Source organism: Neopsephotus bourkii, unplaced genomic scaffold (assembly GCF_033783945.1).
Source record: "Neopsephotus bourkii isolate Nb327-2 ecotype Australia unplaced genomic scaffold, CSIRO-AGI_Nbou_v1 NB_1376, whole genome shotgun sequence".
Classification (NCBI taxonomy): Eukaryota; Metazoa; Chordata; class Aves; order Psittaciformes; family Psittacidae; genus Neopsephotus; species Neopsephotus bourkii.
Window position 1 is genome coordinate 4,283,640 of NW_026901855.1, and position 17,798 is coordinate 4,301,437.

Genomic DNA, 17,798 nt, shown 5'->3' on the forward strand with positions numbered 1-17,798 from the left:
TTTAAGGCAACACTTAGTCCCCTTCTCCCTCCCCATTCTGAGGCAGTTATGAGTACTGTAGGAAGTGTAACAGCAGGCTTCAAGAATTTGGTTACTGCGTCTGTAAATTTTTAGACAGAAAAGACTTATAGTTCACTCTGACCACGTGCATCTCACAAGCTGCTGCTTTTCATTAAGGGTATTTGTGGTAGACTTTGTGAGTGGTACCAGCAAGGTCTGCACAATATTGGTGCCACAGCACTGTCATATCTGCAACCCTTCCCCTAGAAGTTTGAGATGTGGCTGAATTGATAGTGCATATGACAAGCTGTTTGACATTGTGACAGTCTGTTTCTGCTGAAGGCCAAAAAGCCTGTTTTTCCAAGTCATTCACAAAATGTGGTGTTACCTGCATTGATGTCCCCTTTCTCCCAGCATAGTTCTCACAAACAGATACTGGAAAGGTCTGTCAGCGTTCATGCTTTGACAGGGACTGTATAAGAAGGGTACTGCGAACACAGATTTATAGGCTGGTAATGCCACATCTGGTTTTGGGTTGGTTTGCAATCCAGAGTGACCCCTTTGGGCACAGAAGAAGCATTTCATCATTTGGCTCAAATTTTCTGCACTTCTGTTTTGGTTTGCTTTTGTCAATTGGACACCCAGTTTCCCATTCTCACACTACTTGTTCAGTCAGTCTTTTTAAACCAAATAGCACAGCACATAATAAACCTGTTATGTAAAGGAAATGCTACTTTCAATCCTGTTGGCCTGTATGTATGTACATGCCCAGGAAATCTCTGAAGAGATTATTGATACTGTCAGTTTTGTTTCTAATGTGTTGGGTTTCACAGCTCCACAATGTCGCAGTGCCCTTGTTATGCCATTGCTAAGGACTTGAAGCAGGCTCTGAAGTGTCAGAAAGCCAAGTTCCTGTATCTGTAACTTGGGATTCCTTGCTGCTTTTAGAACTGGCAGCTGGAAACTCTGCAGAGCAGAGATGGGAGTTTGTTATGAGTGGGGGTGAAGTGGGTGAGACAATAGTCAGCTTCCCAATGTCAGGCCTGACTGGTGATTTATAACTGCTCACCTGAGGATGTGCGTTTCAAAATGGTACAGAGAGGTAAGTCACATGGACTCCTGGAGCACAACAGGGCTTCAGACAGGATCTTCAAAAAGTGCGTATATCATCCTTTTTGTTTGTTTGTTTGGGATTTTTATCATGTTTGCAATGTATCAGGAAATTGAATTCATAGTTCTACTCCTGCTTGCATGATGGAAGTGAGAAGTATGGGTTGTATAGAAAGAGGCGGCTTCCTTCCTCTTCCTGTCTGCTAGATGTGGTTGCTATTATACCTAAGTCCAATGGAAATGCAGGCACTTGCATGTTAATTGAATTAAATGTTCTTTAGACTGGATCTTAGTGCAAGTAATGGCAGGAGGGAGATAACTTCTGTGTAACCTGAAGCCTTGCTATTATTTAGAAATGCATCAGGCTCTTTCGTAGAGGTTGTTTTTGGTGTTTTTTTTTTTCCCGCAGGAGTCCAATTGTATTAATTTAGTAGATAGCTATTTCTATTTTATGAGCAAATTGTGGTCTCCTACTGATGTAAATATGGAGTATTGAAGTCAGTGAAACGGGTTTAGATTTACACAATGGAAACAGTAGCAGAAGGAGGACTTACTGAATATGTTTTGTCTTTCCATTTCTGTTCATCAGTTCAGGCATTCACACTGGAAAATTTGTGTTTCCATGTGTTTGGTGCAGAATATTTCAGTGCCTCTGAGATAGATAAATGGCATTGCTGGTATTCTTTTTATTGCTAGGGTAAACTTTGCAAAGTTGTCCAGTCTTATCAGTACTCAAGAAAGTTTTGTGTGCCAATATGTTTTTGCTTTTAATTTTTTGCCCCAGCAGTGGGCCATTAAGCTTTCCAAATCAGATGCAACAGGTGAAGGTGAAGGAGAAACACAGGTTCCAGAGGTGCAAGTCAAATACCTATAGACATGTTTCTGCATTCACTGGTATTGTGTAACAAGACAAAGATTTAAATCCTTAGTTGAGATGATACAACTTTCATTTTTAGCTGTTGTGTAGCTCTGTTTCAGATGTTCTTTATGCTGTAAGAATCAAGATTTCTCAGAATGAAAAATTAATGGAAGCTATGGGGCATACATTCAATTTTAATATACTTCATTTTGAGTTGTATAATTTCTTATGCCAATGTTAAAAGTCAAAAACAACAAAAAAAAAAACACCCCACGAACACCCCATACCATCAAATTTATTTGAGAAGGTCTGTTATACAAAAGTGAGTTTAAAGTTGTGCCCTGAATCCTAGCCAGTGCAAACACCTAGAAAGAAGTTAGAACCAATGGTACTATTCGGGATATATGGGATCCATTCTCCTTGCCATTTAAGATCCAATCTTTATTTTTTGAAGTGGTTCCTTTTTTTTTTCAATCTTTAGAGGTGTTTTTATCAGTCCAGCATTACATTCAATAGATCTGGGATTCTAACCTGGTTTTAGAATTTGTTTGTTGCTGTAAGATGTAGTAAATCAGCATTAATATACTGAAGTTGATGCACAGAGGAATGTTAAACAACTTTGTCATGTCAAACTGTGGCTTAGGCTCTTCAGGTGTGTAACTTCAAACAGATACGATATTAGACCTAGAATTTAATGAGCAATGTTAATGGATCATCTTGCATCTGGGGTGAACTTTGGCCTATTCCTGTTCTTCACCACAAATGAAAATATGGTACTTGAAGGCTCCAAGTTACCCGAGATGAGTTACAGCATATATTTAAACTGTTGTCTTATGAAGAGCTTTACAGGTTCTTTAATTTTTTAATATTGTTCTCTATCTGGTCAAACAATGACATTACTGCACAGAGAGAATGCATAAAAAATAGGTTTGGGCAATATAGCTAATGAGAATGTTATATATATGACAAACAAGATCATTGAAAGCACTGCTTGTTACTCAGTGTCTCATGCAGATGGGTAGCAGTCAGGGTTAGGCTTTCCAGGAGAAATTGCCAGGCTAACAGAAGTATGTGTTGTCTGTAAAAGATCAATAAGCTGCAGCAGTGACTAGTGAAGGCAGAGTATAAAGCACTTTTTCAAACAGCTTTTTTAAAACGGTTAAGTCCATCTGTTTAATATTGATTGGCTTTTTAGGTGGGTTACTTATTTATTTGTAAACCCTGGGTTGTAATATCCACCGGGTTTAAAGACAAGTTTTCCATTTGATTGGGAAAAGGGAAAGGCAGCTCATTTTTGTGTGTCCTATTGTGTGCGTATCTTCATACGCTTCCAGTCTGCATGCTTTTTAGAAGAGCCTGTTGAAAAGGCAAAGCAATACTCTAACCTTCCAATTTGATTGTTTGGTTAAGTGTGGCTCAGTTTGTGTCTGGAGGGGATGTAGTACACACAGCTGTTGTTCTTTTTGTGCAGTAAGTCATATTTTTCTTCTGAGATCCCTTTCCATGCAGTGCGTAACCTATATGCTTCTACTGTCTTTCTGTGAATCACATTTGGAGGAGGGAAGAGTTAGGGGGAAAGGGAGTCATGGTAACTTTGCTCTTTTGTCATTACTTTAACATTGTCACAGGAAAACCTGTTAATAACTTTGATTCTGTAATCAGTGAGGCTTACTAGCCAAAATCTCTTTTTTTACTTGACTGAAAAAGGAAGGCCATTAAAATTAACAGAATGAGTCTAAGACCAATAGTCTGCAGTAGAGCACAGAGCACTTGGGATTGGGTAAGGAAGACCGAAGTTGACCTCTGTCTCATATGTGTTCTAAGTGATATACCAGAGATGTCAGAGCAGATCTTCCACTAATCCACTTCTTCCACACCCCCCCTCCATGTAAGTAAGTGGAAGAGTACCAAAGTGGATTAATGCTTCTGGAGCATAGTCTGTAGACTAGGTTGCAAAAAGGCAGTGGCAGAACCATCTTTCATCACCCCTGCCTAAACAGCACGGCACAATAGTCATTAGAAGAGACTGCTAGCAGGGCAAATGGCTACAGCAGGAACTGATGCTTTATGGTGATGGCTTTATTCTAATGTGCTCACGAGCCATTTGCACTCCACACTTACTTTGTCTGCGCCATTGAGCAGTTACAGATCTCTCCACGGCAGGATTCAGACACCCAGTTAGGAAACGGACCCTATTTCATCTCCGTTAGTATTTTGTGCTCTTTTCCAACAGGGCCAACTTTTGTCCAGACTTCATGACCTTCCTTACTGTCAGTGCCAGCATGCTTAGCTTGATTTACTTGCAGAAATCCTCTTCATTGTTCATGTTTAATTACCACCCATTCATTTCTAATATGCCCAGCTTATCACTTACTGAGTCAGAGAGCGAGAGGTTGCTAGTGTGTAGAAAATAAATCTGCATAGACTTCATTAGTCATGCATGGCTAAACCAGTCAGCTGTTTAAATATCAGCACGCTTAGGGATTTGCCTTTGATACTACAGAGACACCTGCCTTACAATGAAGCAAGAGTCACCTCTGATTTATCTTGAGTGGATCATACTTCATTACAGGGGGTCAGGCACCCTGCCTACTTCTTACTTCCTTCCTCATGCTTTGCCCTCATTTACTCAGTGCCTTTTTACATACACTCTACTATAACTAGTTTTTTCTGTCTGGTGGCTCATTTCCAGATCCTACTCTAAGCCTTTGGTGTCTTCTGTCTCTGAATGACCTCATCCTCTGAGAGCTGGGATGAAAGGAAAGGAAAATACAACTGCACACTTTAGTACATGATGTGATTTGGGTTGTGAGCCCTGCTTTTACCCTTCTTATCACTGTTTACTTTCACGCACTTTTCTGATGTTTAGTAGTAACCCACTACATAATTGCTTTGGCACTTGAGTGGTTTAAGAATGCTTGTTTTTCTGTGTACTGCAAGGCATTTCCCATTGCTTGAATAGCAGGTATAAAACGTCAGATGAGAGTGCAGATCAAGAGCTTGCTTGCCCCATGCTTCCTCTGGGAGTTATCCAGGACGGGGGGGGGGGGGGGGGGTAGTGTTGTCAACACCAAGGGGAGGAATTTGGGTGTCCCTGTTTTAGGTGAGTAAGAGGGAATTTGTGTGACAGGTGCTTTTTGGAATTGCTGCTTCTGCACCTTTCAGCTTCTCAAGGTGCCCTGGCACTAAAGTGTTTACTTTTTTTTTCAGTTGTGAAAGCTAGCTAACTTTATCTTTTTGTGATCCCCAAAATGCAGCTAGGTCTCTAGTGAGTAATTTAATTACAATTGCTTCAACAGCTTGGCAGAAGGAGTATTTAGGATGAGAGCTGCAATCAGACGCTGATATCTGTGCACACCTGGCTGCTGTCAGCACATAAACTATGGTCCAGCCATACTACAGAGTTCAATAGGGTGGAAGGGGAGAGACTTTTTACAGGTGGCAGTGATTACAGCTTCTGTTATCAACATTTGAGCAGTTCAAGCAGTTACTTAATTCTCTTCCTGATGCTGCTCAGCAGCTATGTACCAACATGGAACAGAAGGCTTTTACCGTAATTTTGTTCCATGTGATCTCTGCTCTCTTTGACAGTATTTTTTTACATGGTACTTCTTGGTAGTCATGCAATAATTATCACTTTTCATGTTGTAAATAGCTGAGTGAGTGATACTGTGTCCTGGGTATTTTGCCCTGTGAAAGCACTGACCTCTGAAACTGTTCCTTCAGAAATGGCACAGCCAGGGTGTGATCTCTGGTAACACACAGATGTTAGTTGAAAGCAGTAACAGAAATGTGGTTCAGCAAAATAGGAGTCTCTGCTTGTTCTGTCACCTCAAGCTCCATTTGCTGATCTTGATCTCTAAGCACATCTAATACTTGCACTAAATGTAAGTTAATAAATGAAGCGTTCTAAATTGTCAAATGTAACAAGGATTTGGTTATTTTTAAATGTAGCCTTTTCCTTGTAACATCCTGCAAATGTTTGTTTTAAGAAGCAGTAAATGTAAAAACTCAGGAAAACACTGACATAGTTTTCAACCATCAATTTTGCTCTTTAAAGATTCTTTTCCTATATAAAATTCTTTACAGAAGATAGTACAGTACTGAGTTTGGAAGCTGATGGCAAGTGTATGTAGTATTGGATTTTTGTAGGCAGAAGTCACCCTGAGCTTAAGGACCATTATTTGAAGTGGATTCCCCCCCCCCATAATGCTATGCAGCTTCTATCCTCAGTTGTATTGTGCAGGTACTCTAGACAAATCTCACACCAGCTATGGTTTCATCAGCATGAGGCATTTTAGGTGCCACATGGTATGCAGATGGTACCTGTACTTCTGCAGAGAAAGGAAAAACCCTTGCAAAAGCCTGGTAATCTTTCAGCTGTTGATCTGCAACAGGATGCTCCAGTCACCAATCCTGGTAAAATCATAGGTGGCTTTGATGGTTGCCTCTGTTTCCCTATGAATCTGCCATAACTGACACTATGGATTATTAAAACTGATTCCCATATGGGGCCTAATGTCCTTCATAGAAGTTCTGGCTTGCAATAATCTTTAGTCTGTTTTTTGTCGCAACTGGGAGTTGTGTGTTCTCCTGTCTTTGTAGATATCTATGCTTTTGATCAATTGCTCCAAGTCTGATGTGTGTCTGAATGTAATGGTGTTAATGAGGTGTGATAAGGTTCACTTTGTGCTTTCCTAGACAGCATTGACTTGTCTGTCGTAACACATGCTCTATTGCCTTCTTATTTCTGTAGGGCCCTCAAGATGAGTATTGTTTATTTTCCAGGCTATCTACATAGAAAACAGTTTGCAAAGAGGAGCCTGCATTAATGACTGAGAACAGACAGATGGAGGTTGAAGTTGGTCTTCATATTATATTGGCTGGAGTTTGTTTACAGTAACACATATATATAAATACAAAATAATTCCTTTGATTCTAACTTGAGATTTATGCCTGTATTGGCTGATCAAAATCTTGCATGAAATTCTCTGAGTCCACATATCCAGTATGCCTATTTGTTTTGTATTTATAACTTTTATATATATATATATATATACACACACATATTTATACCTTAGATTGAAAACTGCCTTTAGGATTAGTCACTAGAGTGGACAAATATATGTTATAAAATATTTACAGGGTGCATGTATGTGACAGAATGCCAGCATGCAGAAGGATGGAGACAGTGCTAGATTTTTTTGTTTTGTTTTTTAGTCTTTCTGGCTTTTGAGCCTTTAAGTCTGGAGCTACATAAGGGAAGAGGACAGGGTGGGTAGGGAAAGAAAGAGAGAGAGACATTTCATATATTTATCCTGGTTTTTGCAATGGAAATTATTAACAGAAGAACAAAGGCAGGAGAAGTCAGGGATTCTGAAGGAGATTCTCCCTGGACTGTAGCTGTATATAGGGACATATCTTTCTTACACTCAGTCTTGTTACCCAGCAGCTGGTATAATAATCTCATCTGTGGAACACTGGGGAGTAGATGCAAGATCTTAATTCTGATCCCTGAGGGGCAGATTGAAACTGGTTGCTTGGGTACCTGTGAAACAAGCGTTGCAAGGGGGAGGATTTTTTTGGTGGATTTGATTATCTTTATGGAGGTGTTTCAATGCATACTATCATTGGAGGCCTCCACAAACACTTGGGAGTAGAGCCTGGGACTTCAGTTACCTTTTGGTGTTCTTGGAGATTTTGAGCCACAAAGAAATTTCTCTGATTGTGGCAGGAAATAGGTTTTTCAGTAAAAAAACCTAAGAATAATCAAATGACCTGAATGCTATTGGGGGGTGTTAACTGAAACCCCAGTTAGCTAATGGTTGTTCACAGAAGAAAAGCTTCCAAATCTGTGAACGTTACTTCATTTCAACTTTAGGTGCATACAGAACTGGCTAAATTTTCTTGGGTGATAGATTAATCAGTGAAAATTGGACACTTAGAGCAAGCAAAACTTTGTGAAAACCTTAGAATAATTCTGAAATGAATAAAAGAATCACAGAATGGCTAGGGATGGGAAGGACCTTAAGATTATCTAGTTCTAACCACCCTGCCACGGGCAGGGAAGCCTTGCTTGCAGTAGACCAGGTTGCTCAAAGCCCTGTCCAACCTGGCCTTAAACACTGCCAGGGACAGAGTATTCACCATTTCCTTGGGCAACCTGTTCCAGTGCCTCACCACTCCCACAGTAAAGAATTTTGTTCTTATATCTAACATAAGCTTTCCCTATTTAAGTTTAAACCCATTACCCCTTGTCCTATTGCTACAGTCCCTGATGAAGAGTCCCTCTCTGGAATCCTTGTAGATTCCCTTCAGATATTGAGGTCTTCACGCATCCTTCTCTTCTCCAGGCTGAACAGCCCCACTTTCTCAGCCTGTCTTCGTACGGGAGGTGCTCCAGCCCCTTATCGTCCTTGTGGCTCTTCTCTGGACTTGCTCCAGCAGTTCCGTGTCCTTCTGTTGAGGACACCAGAACTGCACACAGTGCTCCAAGTGGGGTCTCATGAGAGCAGAGTAGAGGGGCAGGATTGCCTCCTTTGACCTGCTGTCATGCTCCTTTTTATGCAGCCCAGTATACAGTTGGCTTTCTGGGCTGTGAGCGCACACTGCTGGCTCATGTTCAGTTTCTCATAGACCGACACCCCTAAGTCCTTCTCCTCAGGGCTGCTCAAAAGGGGGATGTCATAATTTTCAAAACAAAGTTCAGGGTTTGTTGGCTGCATCAAAATGTTTAATTTAGCTTGAAAATCAACAGAAAGGGTTTAAAAACCTGAGAAAGAAGACAATCTTAGGTTAAAAGTGTGACCTAAGTTAGTTCACCCTCCTGGGTATAGAGGTTTATGATTTAGTCGGTGTGCTGTGACTCCCTGAGGCTCTTCCTAGACCTCTGTGTAGGAGATGAGCAGGGTGAGCTTGTGGTGGCCTTCCTGGCCTGTGAGCTGCCTTTCAGGGTGTTTCTAGTGGAAGCAGGGTGCTCAAGAGGCTGATCTTGAGTGGGATTGGGAAAGAGAGTAGAAAATGAGTCCCTCTGTAGGAAAGAAGAGTTTGCCTCATCTTTACATTGCGCTTTTGTTCAGAAGCCTCTAGCCTCAGTCTGTGGGTAGTGCTTGTCTCAGATAATACAACTGACCTCTAGACCAGAGTGTCTTGGCTCGACTCTGGCTTTAATAATACACCTGCCAAACATAAGCAGTGTCTTCTTCAAGAGAGACTCTGGCATGTTGATTTTGAAGAAAGTGTGATTGGACTTCTCTTCTTCCTCCTGTCTCTGAAACTTAATTGCAGTGCTTGGGCACAGCAAAGCTGGTGTCAGGTTTCTTGGCTTCCCATAATTGTCATATTTCTTTCTTCCCCCCCGCCCCCCGATTGCACTAAATGACCTTCTGTCTGTTACATTCCTGATCTGTTGATCTCAGGCAAATGATGAAGATAGATAGCAATATCACAGGCCATCCATCATACAGTTTGTAGGTCGCGTAGAAGCATCTGTGTCTTTAATAGTTCATCTGTCACAGATATTCTCATAATTGAAGACCACAAAAAGCTGAAGAGAGAGCTAATATTGCAATTTCTTTTTACTAGTGGGAGACCTCAGCAGTCAGATGTCTTTCACTTGGAAATGCAGACTGTTATGAGAAGTGCCTGTGAACCAGAGTTTGAATTATGGATCGAAGCCAACTGCACATTATAAAAAGCTGCACTATTGCTGACATCAGCAAAGACTCATTTTTCTGCTTTGCTATTGTAACACTGGGTTGGTTGTGTTACAAGTGCAGAATGAACTGAACAGACCTAGCTCTTAAGCCCTTGCTCTGTGTGAATGAGCTAAAGTTCTCAGAAGCAGTGACTGTGGATCTGACTGCTGGCAAATGGTTGTAGGCACTACAGCTGCATGGTATGGGGCAAGAGAAAATCTGGTCAAGGAAGCATGTGCGAGAGAGAGAAATACCAGTATCAATCTTGAGGTCAATGGCATAACATTTGACACCAGAAAACATGCAGTTATGGAGCATGATGTTGATGTCTTGTAAGAGGACTTTTAGCTGTGTAGGGTATATATATGGTAGATAAGGTGCCATACATAGATACGTGAAATTCTTGTCTGAAGAATTGCTATATTGCTAAGTTGCATGCACTTGCATGGTGTGTTAGACCACATAGGACACCATGTTAATCCTACATGCTTGAATTCAGTGTTAGCCTAGATTTCTTTACATGATGCTGCAGCATGGAGAATATCCTGAGAATTCGTCTTGCTACAGTTACTTGAATGCTGAGAACTGTCTGTGCTTCCCATTGTTTAAACACAAATCGTAGGAGTTTAGTGTTTGTACTGGCGGTTAAAAAAACTAAAAAAAAGAACCAACAAAACACAGCCTGCATTTTATTTTCTTTTTTTTTTTTTTTTTTTTTTGATTGGGGGGGTTGGGTTTAGGGGGGGTGTGGTTTTTTTTTGCTTGTTTGTGTTTGGTTTTTTTACTTGTTACCAGCGGTGAATTTATTCTGCATTTTTCCCAACTGGAAAAGGCTGGAAGCATAAATCCCTTAGCTCACCCTGATGAAATAGAGATACTTCTGATAGACACTTTGGACAAGAATTTTGTGTATTGTTTCAGGGGTAGCATCCTAACAGAAATCCCTACTTGGCTGTAGAATTGCTACTGATGGCTCATGTAATGGAAAGTTGATAGATCAAGGCACTTAAACATAATTTAGGCACACGAGAGAACATACTTAGCCCAACTATCATACCTGAGAGATCTGTAATAAACTCACCATGGGAGTTATTAAAAATGCATAGTCAGAATATCAAAGTGGTCCCTGTTTTACACCAATTTCATCCTGGAGACCAGGACAAAATAAGAGTAAAGTTGGATGTATTTGCTAAAGTGGAGCTACATATAGCACAATACTTAGAACGGAGCAGAAAGTAAAATCAACTACATCCTTCGATGTGCAGACCCCTGCATTTGCCTGCCTTGTTTAGAACTCAGGACACTTAAATGCTTTCTGTTGCAGAGATGAATTTTTAACTAAGTTCAGTCAATTGAGTAGAAACTAGTAGGTTTTTGTGCTTTCACTGGTGCCAATAAATTCTTATTTACGACCAGTAAGATGTGAACCAGCTGGGTAATTCAGGTTGTGCACTCTCAGATGCTCTGTAAGCATACATCCACGTTTGGGATTAAAAAAAATGGAAAGGGTGAAATAGCTGCCTTTCTGAGTTTCTTTCTTCTTCTAAATGGGAAAGGGATTTTTAAATTTCTTATTTTCTAGTACTGAGTAGAGGAAAATAGAGGTCTTTAGTCCTGGCAAGTTTAGTATTCAGAGATTTGTGTTCTTTGCCTACCTTGAGCACAGGAGATCCAGACTTGCAAGAAAAGGGTGCTCACAGCTGCACTAGGCCTGCTGGCAAATAGCATTCAGTACAGATGGTTGTCTGCCCACACTCTATTTATGAAGAGGCCCCCAGTGTTTATGTTAACAGTGATGAGTTCGAGAGATAAAAATAGGGAGTTGTTTGTTCATTTGTTCATTATAGATCTGCAGTGAACTTTTTTATAAAGCACAAATTCGATAGATTTGTTAACCTGTTAGAAGAGCAGGCTGTCAAAAAGCCAAGCTGCAGATGTCTGAACTACCGAAATACTTATTCCTAGCTTTATACGTCCTCCCTTCACTCCACGAGATGGTGCTGTGTTCCCACAGACCCCAGACATCCTTTGCTTGAGTGGGTGTTAGGAACAGGAAAACCTGTAATGAAGTTAGGAAGATTATCTCTTCAGTTGCGTTTTTTTCCTCTCGAAGTTAATCTCAAAAAAAAAAAAAAAAAAAAAGGTTTCCCAAAATTACCTAAGAGTTTATACAGTCGTCTGCAGTTCGTGTCTTCCTAAATGTTTAGTGAGTTCTGTGTCTTTGCCATGACTTAAAAGGTCTTAGGAAACTCTCTGGAGTCTACCTCAAGATGTTACAGTTTCAGAGCAGCTGTACTAAATAACAAACACTAGAGCTGAGGCTGTGTCTTGTCTGTGGTCACTCCTTGTTGATAGCCTGCTAAGTCATGAAGGTGTTTCATGTTGTAGGGGTCTGCCCAGTTCCACATTTATCTATTTATTTATTTAGGTATTGTGCAAAATGTCTCAGGGCTTCAGCCCTGGAATCTAAATTTACCTGATCATGTCACTTAAAATAATCAGCAGTTCTGCTCTCCTCATTCTCCTTCCGTATGCTTTCCTGTTTATGTGGAGGCTGTGGTTTCGGAAGCTTTTGTGTGTTTTATTTCTCCTCCTTTCAATTAGATTTGGAGTAGAGAAATACTGATCTGGGAATATTGTCCTTGGAAGGAGGAAACATTGGAAGCTGGTGTTTGAACAGGCTGAAGTTCACTCAGCTTCTGTCACAAGGTGGAATGAGACTCTTTTTGGAATAAAATCAAGCTAGCCAGGGTATTAGCCCTGGTATTAGTTGGATTGCTAAAATGAGTTTGATGTTGGTGTGGAAAGTATTAGTTATTTTTGAAGTAATGGATAGAGGATTTCCATTTGTTCTGCAGAACATTTTCTTTCTTTACAGAAATAGGTGCCTGGGGTGAAAGGCCTCTTTACACATTGTGTGTCCTGGAGCCTTCATTTTAGCTTCCAGATTATCGCACATACCTTAGTGTGTTGTAGATGTGTGTTCAGTGTCTTCTCAGTGTCTTCACAGCTCTGCTTCCCATTTCCTCATACTTCTGTGAAGAACACTCTGACCTCACTTGTCCTCCTGCTTTTGTTCTACGTATTTTCCAAAAGCTTAAACTTGCGCTTCCCTGGTTTTCTGCTGACTGAGGGTGTTTTCCTGATTTATAATTTCTAGTCTCAAATCCCCATAAATAGTGTGGAAGTGATGAGTAGAGATGAGGTACAAAATCCTTACATGCCTAAATGAGACTGCGACCAACATCCCTCCCCAGCTTTTTACTCTTTATAACTGGTCCTGATTAATGTGGAACAGCTCCAACTCCAAGGCGAGTCAGTAACAGTTTTTAACTTCAAATACCCAACCAGCTTTCAGCAGGACTTCTAATGCACATCTTATGACTTTCATAACTCCTACATTTCACTCAACTTGGAAACTTTAGGACCTAACTAAATTGATGGCACAGTTGTATAAGGATTGTTTCTTACTTGGCTCAAGACACATTCTGGACATGAGCAGTAGTTTCTGCCAACAGCCTTTAATCCCCATGAAATGTGGCATGTAAATGCCATGTCATGCATCTTCTCCAGGACAAGTGAAGCTTCTTATCTGGATACCTCTAGCAACGTTTTGAAGTTTCTAGTAATTATTCCAATGCTTAAAGCTCTTCTCTGATTTCCCACTGAATTTGATTCTCTGGTTCTCACAAGTTTTAATATCCTGACACAGCTTCAGAAACACTTCTGAGTGTGACCATATACACCAGAGAGGTTTTCAACCTCAGATGGTGGTCCTCATCAATTAACCTCAGGTTCTCATCAATTCTCACTCAGTGTCCTGCTTCTGCTATTATGAACATTTAGCAAAAAATAAAAGCTATGCTGTACTGATTGCTTTTTGGTTCGTTTTGGTTTTTTTGTTTGTTTGTTTGTTTTGTTTTGTTGTGTGTTTTTTTTTGGGGGGGCTGGTGTTTGTGTTTTTTGGGGTATTTTTGTTTGTTTGGTTTGGTTGTTTTCTGCAAGTCCTCCCCAGAACCATATGTGACAGTGTCTTCGTGAAGTAGTTATGGCTTTGTAGGGTGTTGAAAAGTGTGATCAAGACTATGGATAACACTGTGAGGGGGTTTTCTGGATATAGTGTGACATTTCATTTGCCTTCTTCAAAAATACACATGTGAGCAAATAGCTGAACTCCTCTGCTTGTCCAATTAAGTGACTGTCGTGGTTTAAGCCCAGCCAGTAATTCAGAACCACGCAGCCACTCTCTCACTCCCCCCACTCCTTCCTCCCCCTGCTCCTGGAGCGATGGGGAGGAGAATCGAAAGAATGTAACTCCCATGGGTTGAGATAAGAACAGTCCAGTAACTAAGGTATAACACAAACCACTGCTGCTACCACCAATAATAATAATGATAAGGGAAATAACAAGGGAAGAGAATACAGCCACTCACCACCTGCCGACCAACACCCAGCTCGACCGAGCAGTGATCTACCCCTTCTGGGCAACTCCCCCAGTTTATATACTGGGCATGACGTGCTGTGGTATGGAATACCTCTTTGGTCAGTTTGGGTCAGGTGTCCTGTCTCTGCTTCCTCCCGGCTTCCCCTCCTCCCTGGCAGAGCATGAGACTCACAAAGTCCTTGGTCAGAGTAAACATTACTGAGCAGCAACTAAAACCATCAGTGTTATCAGTGCTATTCCCAGGCTGAAAGTCGAAAACAGAGCACTGCACCAACTACTAAGAAGGAGAAAAATGGCTGCCACTCCTGAACCCAGGACAGCGACTCATGTTTACTACATATAGGTTATACTGAGCTTTGAAGACTAGACTGGATCATAGTGTGTCAGAAACATGTAGGCATTTTGTATGTGAAAGCAGGGACTTTCACAGATAGGTGAAGTTCTCACCTTGCAGAGGTAGAGCACAAAGCATGGTATATCCTGTAAGGGGGCTTTCAGTCTAACAAGAGTAGAATCAGCTAAGTACAGATTTTGTCCTGGCTCACCCTGTCACTCATATAATGCAGATTTGTGACTTCTGTCTGACTCAGGGTTTACTAGTTTGTGTAGGAGAAAGGGTTCTTTGTCTTTTCCATGTGCTTCCTTTTGAAGCCAGCCCAGGGCCTGCACAGAGCAGCAGCTGCAAGTTGACAGATCTTGTAGTTAAACAGCAAGAGGACACTTTAGAGCAGGAGTTGAATTCTCCAGGGACAGAGTTTTTTTAAACTATTAAGCGCTGAGCAAAGTTTCCCTAGCTCCTTGTTTGCTTGCTTGTTTTGGTTTTCAGTTTTGGGATTTTGTGTTGTGGGGGTTTTTTTTTGTTCATTTGTTTGTTGTTTTTTGGGGGGGGGTTCCTTTTTTTTTTTTTTTTAAGGGCCCCAATTTCCCTTTGGCATTTGCTGCTGGTGACTTCTACATCTTTCCAGTCTGGGAACTGCTAACTACAGTAGGTAGTGAGACTTTTTCATGTCAAGGGGAGCTTCCCTTTATAACACCTGTGACACTTTGGTGACAAGTAGGTTGCTTATGTTGGGGGGGGGGGGTGTTTGGGGCAATTGCTCTTGAGGTAAAGCTTCAACATCAGAACAATTTTCCTACTTTTGGCTCTAATTAGAGCTTGTGCTCATAGCAGAGAGGTCAAAAGCTGAATTAGATTTACATGTTGCCCTGGTAAGTAAATGCTATTCAGTGGATGCTGAGAACTGTAGTTTCTTTTTATTGGGAATCAAACAGGAACTTTTGGTCAAAGCACTGTTCACCATCTCTAACATTTCCCCTTTGCAGGCTTTGACTTGATTGATGTTTTGTTAGTATTAGTCCTCTCAAGAAAACAAAGGTTAAACTCAAATGTTCTCAGAAACCTGTAAAACTTGTAAGTCTGATAGAAGTGTATCTTTGTATGGTGGTTCATACCAAAAATCAGTTGCTCACCAGCACAATACAAACTCCAGCAAGCACAGTGGTCAGCTGCAGTAATCTCCAAAGACAATTCTGAATAACTCTGATGAATTTATCTGAGAATTATCTTCTGTTTCACATACCAAAGAAAAGGAAAAACCTTAAGGCAAAGACTATTTGCTTTAAGAAGTGGGACATACCAAAGCCCACAGTCTTCTTATGACTTGAACCTTCTGGCCTGGGCAATAAAGCTTTCTGCTCCCTTTTGATCCAGGAAATCTCCCATGGCAGAGTTCTGCTGGATTCTCTGAGGAGCCCTAAGTTTCCTCTTTTACTGTGACATTAGTGTTGGCATTCATTTAACAGCTTCCTGTCTGCATGAAACTTTTGAAGCCCTGTTCCCTGCAGTTTGTAGGGAGCAAATTCTGGTTAAGATTTTCCCTTGTTAGTAATCATAGGGTGTTGTAGGAGCCTTTTCCTGCGCTACTCCAATTCATAAGTTAGTGACCTCACTCTGTCTACTCACTTGTCCGTAGCTCAACTGAACTACACTGGTTTGTACTGTAAGTAAGTATAATCTTAGGTCCTTTTGAATCTTCTGCATGCTGCCTGGTAAGGGTCTTTGTAGACCCAGCTCAAGAACCTGAAAATGCATATTTGAAGTTAGATGGGCATATTGTGCAAGTTCATCACTGCGTGCTCAGTATTGGTCAGTTCATCTAAAGATATGCTCATTAATGAGCTTTAAGAAATAGCAAAATAAAGGGTTAAGTATTTAGAAAAGAACTGAAAACAGTTGTGGACAAGAGCTTCTGAAAGCTGAATTTATAAGGTTAGGGTTGTTGGTTTGGGGGTTGTTTTTTTTTTTTTTTTCCAAAACTTTCAAAAAGCAATTTCATACTCCTGAATTACATTTCTTTTTCTCCTGTGCCGAATGTTAGTGCTACATATACCCCTCAGATTTGAAAGGAGACCAAGAAAATAAAATTCTAAATCTCTACCTGCCACTTTAGCTCTCTGTATGGATTTCCTTCCATATTTTTTCCCAATTTGCCATTTAGGTGTTAGAATTGGTGCCAGTTCAAGCTGGCATTTTCTTTTCCAGAAGGTAGCTGTGGAGGATCTCTGCCTGTGAGTTTGCTTCACTGTTCAGAGTCCAACTGAAGGATTCTTCTGATACTTTTTTCTTCCTTTCTGCTTCAAAAGAAATGAGCCCAAAAATGCTTCACTTGCATATTTAATGATCAGCAGTAAAAGATGCCTGGTAAAGACAGTGCTAAATTGTAAGAATGGTTAAGCTTAGACTGCATGGGAACATCCTCCTACTTTGAAAACTAAATGGAGCACTTGATGATGCCAACTTGCTCCAGCACTGTGAAGAGGCTAAATTTGATCATGACTAAATACAGCTGAGTTAGCCATCTGCTGTCATACGTTACCAGTTTCAGGGGTTCCTATCTCAACCTTTCTCTTACATCATGGGGTATGTTCCTTATTGCATGGAGTAGTTTGCAAGGTATCTTGTATGAATAACAGGAAACTATTTCTATCAGATGAGCAAGGATGCTGAGGGACCTTAAAAGCTGAGAAGATTCAGCAAGAAAGGTGACTGGAGGCTTGAATATATATAAAAGTATGTATTAAAAAAGAGGAAAGGAAAGGAACAATCCTTCTCTGTCAGAGCTGAAGTATTTCTCAGTTTTCTGAAAGCATCTGTAGATGAGAAGGAAGGATTTTCACTGTTTAAATGAGGGAAATTTAGTGGTTATTTTCAGTAGTAATGAATAAGGTAATTGAAAAACAACCCCTCAAAGAACCCAGAAGTTAAAACAAAACAAACCAAAACAAAGCACAACACTCCCCTTTATGCCCTCCCCAAACTCAAAAGACTACGTATCTGCTCTGTTTCTAATGGTCTGATGCTTTCTGGTAGTGAAAGTAAGTAGGTAGAAGATGCAGATTATTTCCTTATCCCTGCTGCTGTTTTCTGGTACTTACATGTCATTACTATGAAGTCAGTCAGAAGGCAGTTGTTCTGAGAATGCCTCCACTCGTCTCATAGTCAATCCCTTTGCACCAGTTCACAAAAGAAATTACTCTTTCTTGAAGTAAGAACTTACTAATGGAATGAGTTGCTGTCGTAAAGGTTAGTTCTACAAGCAGGTATAGTCCCTCAGTGTTAGGCCTTGCTGATGCAGCAAATAAACCCTTTGGTTCTATTCTACCCTATTCACTGAAGATATTGTATCTG

General features: G+C 40.7%; 1 protein-coding gene across 27 annotated transcripts in view; it reads left to right on the plus strand.

Moving 5' to 3' along the window:
• NRXN3 (neurexin 3) overlaps window positions 1–17,798 on the plus strand; it is a 1,029,877-nt gene that overhangs the window by 479,872 nt on the left and 532,207 nt on the right. The window lies entirely within an intron of this gene.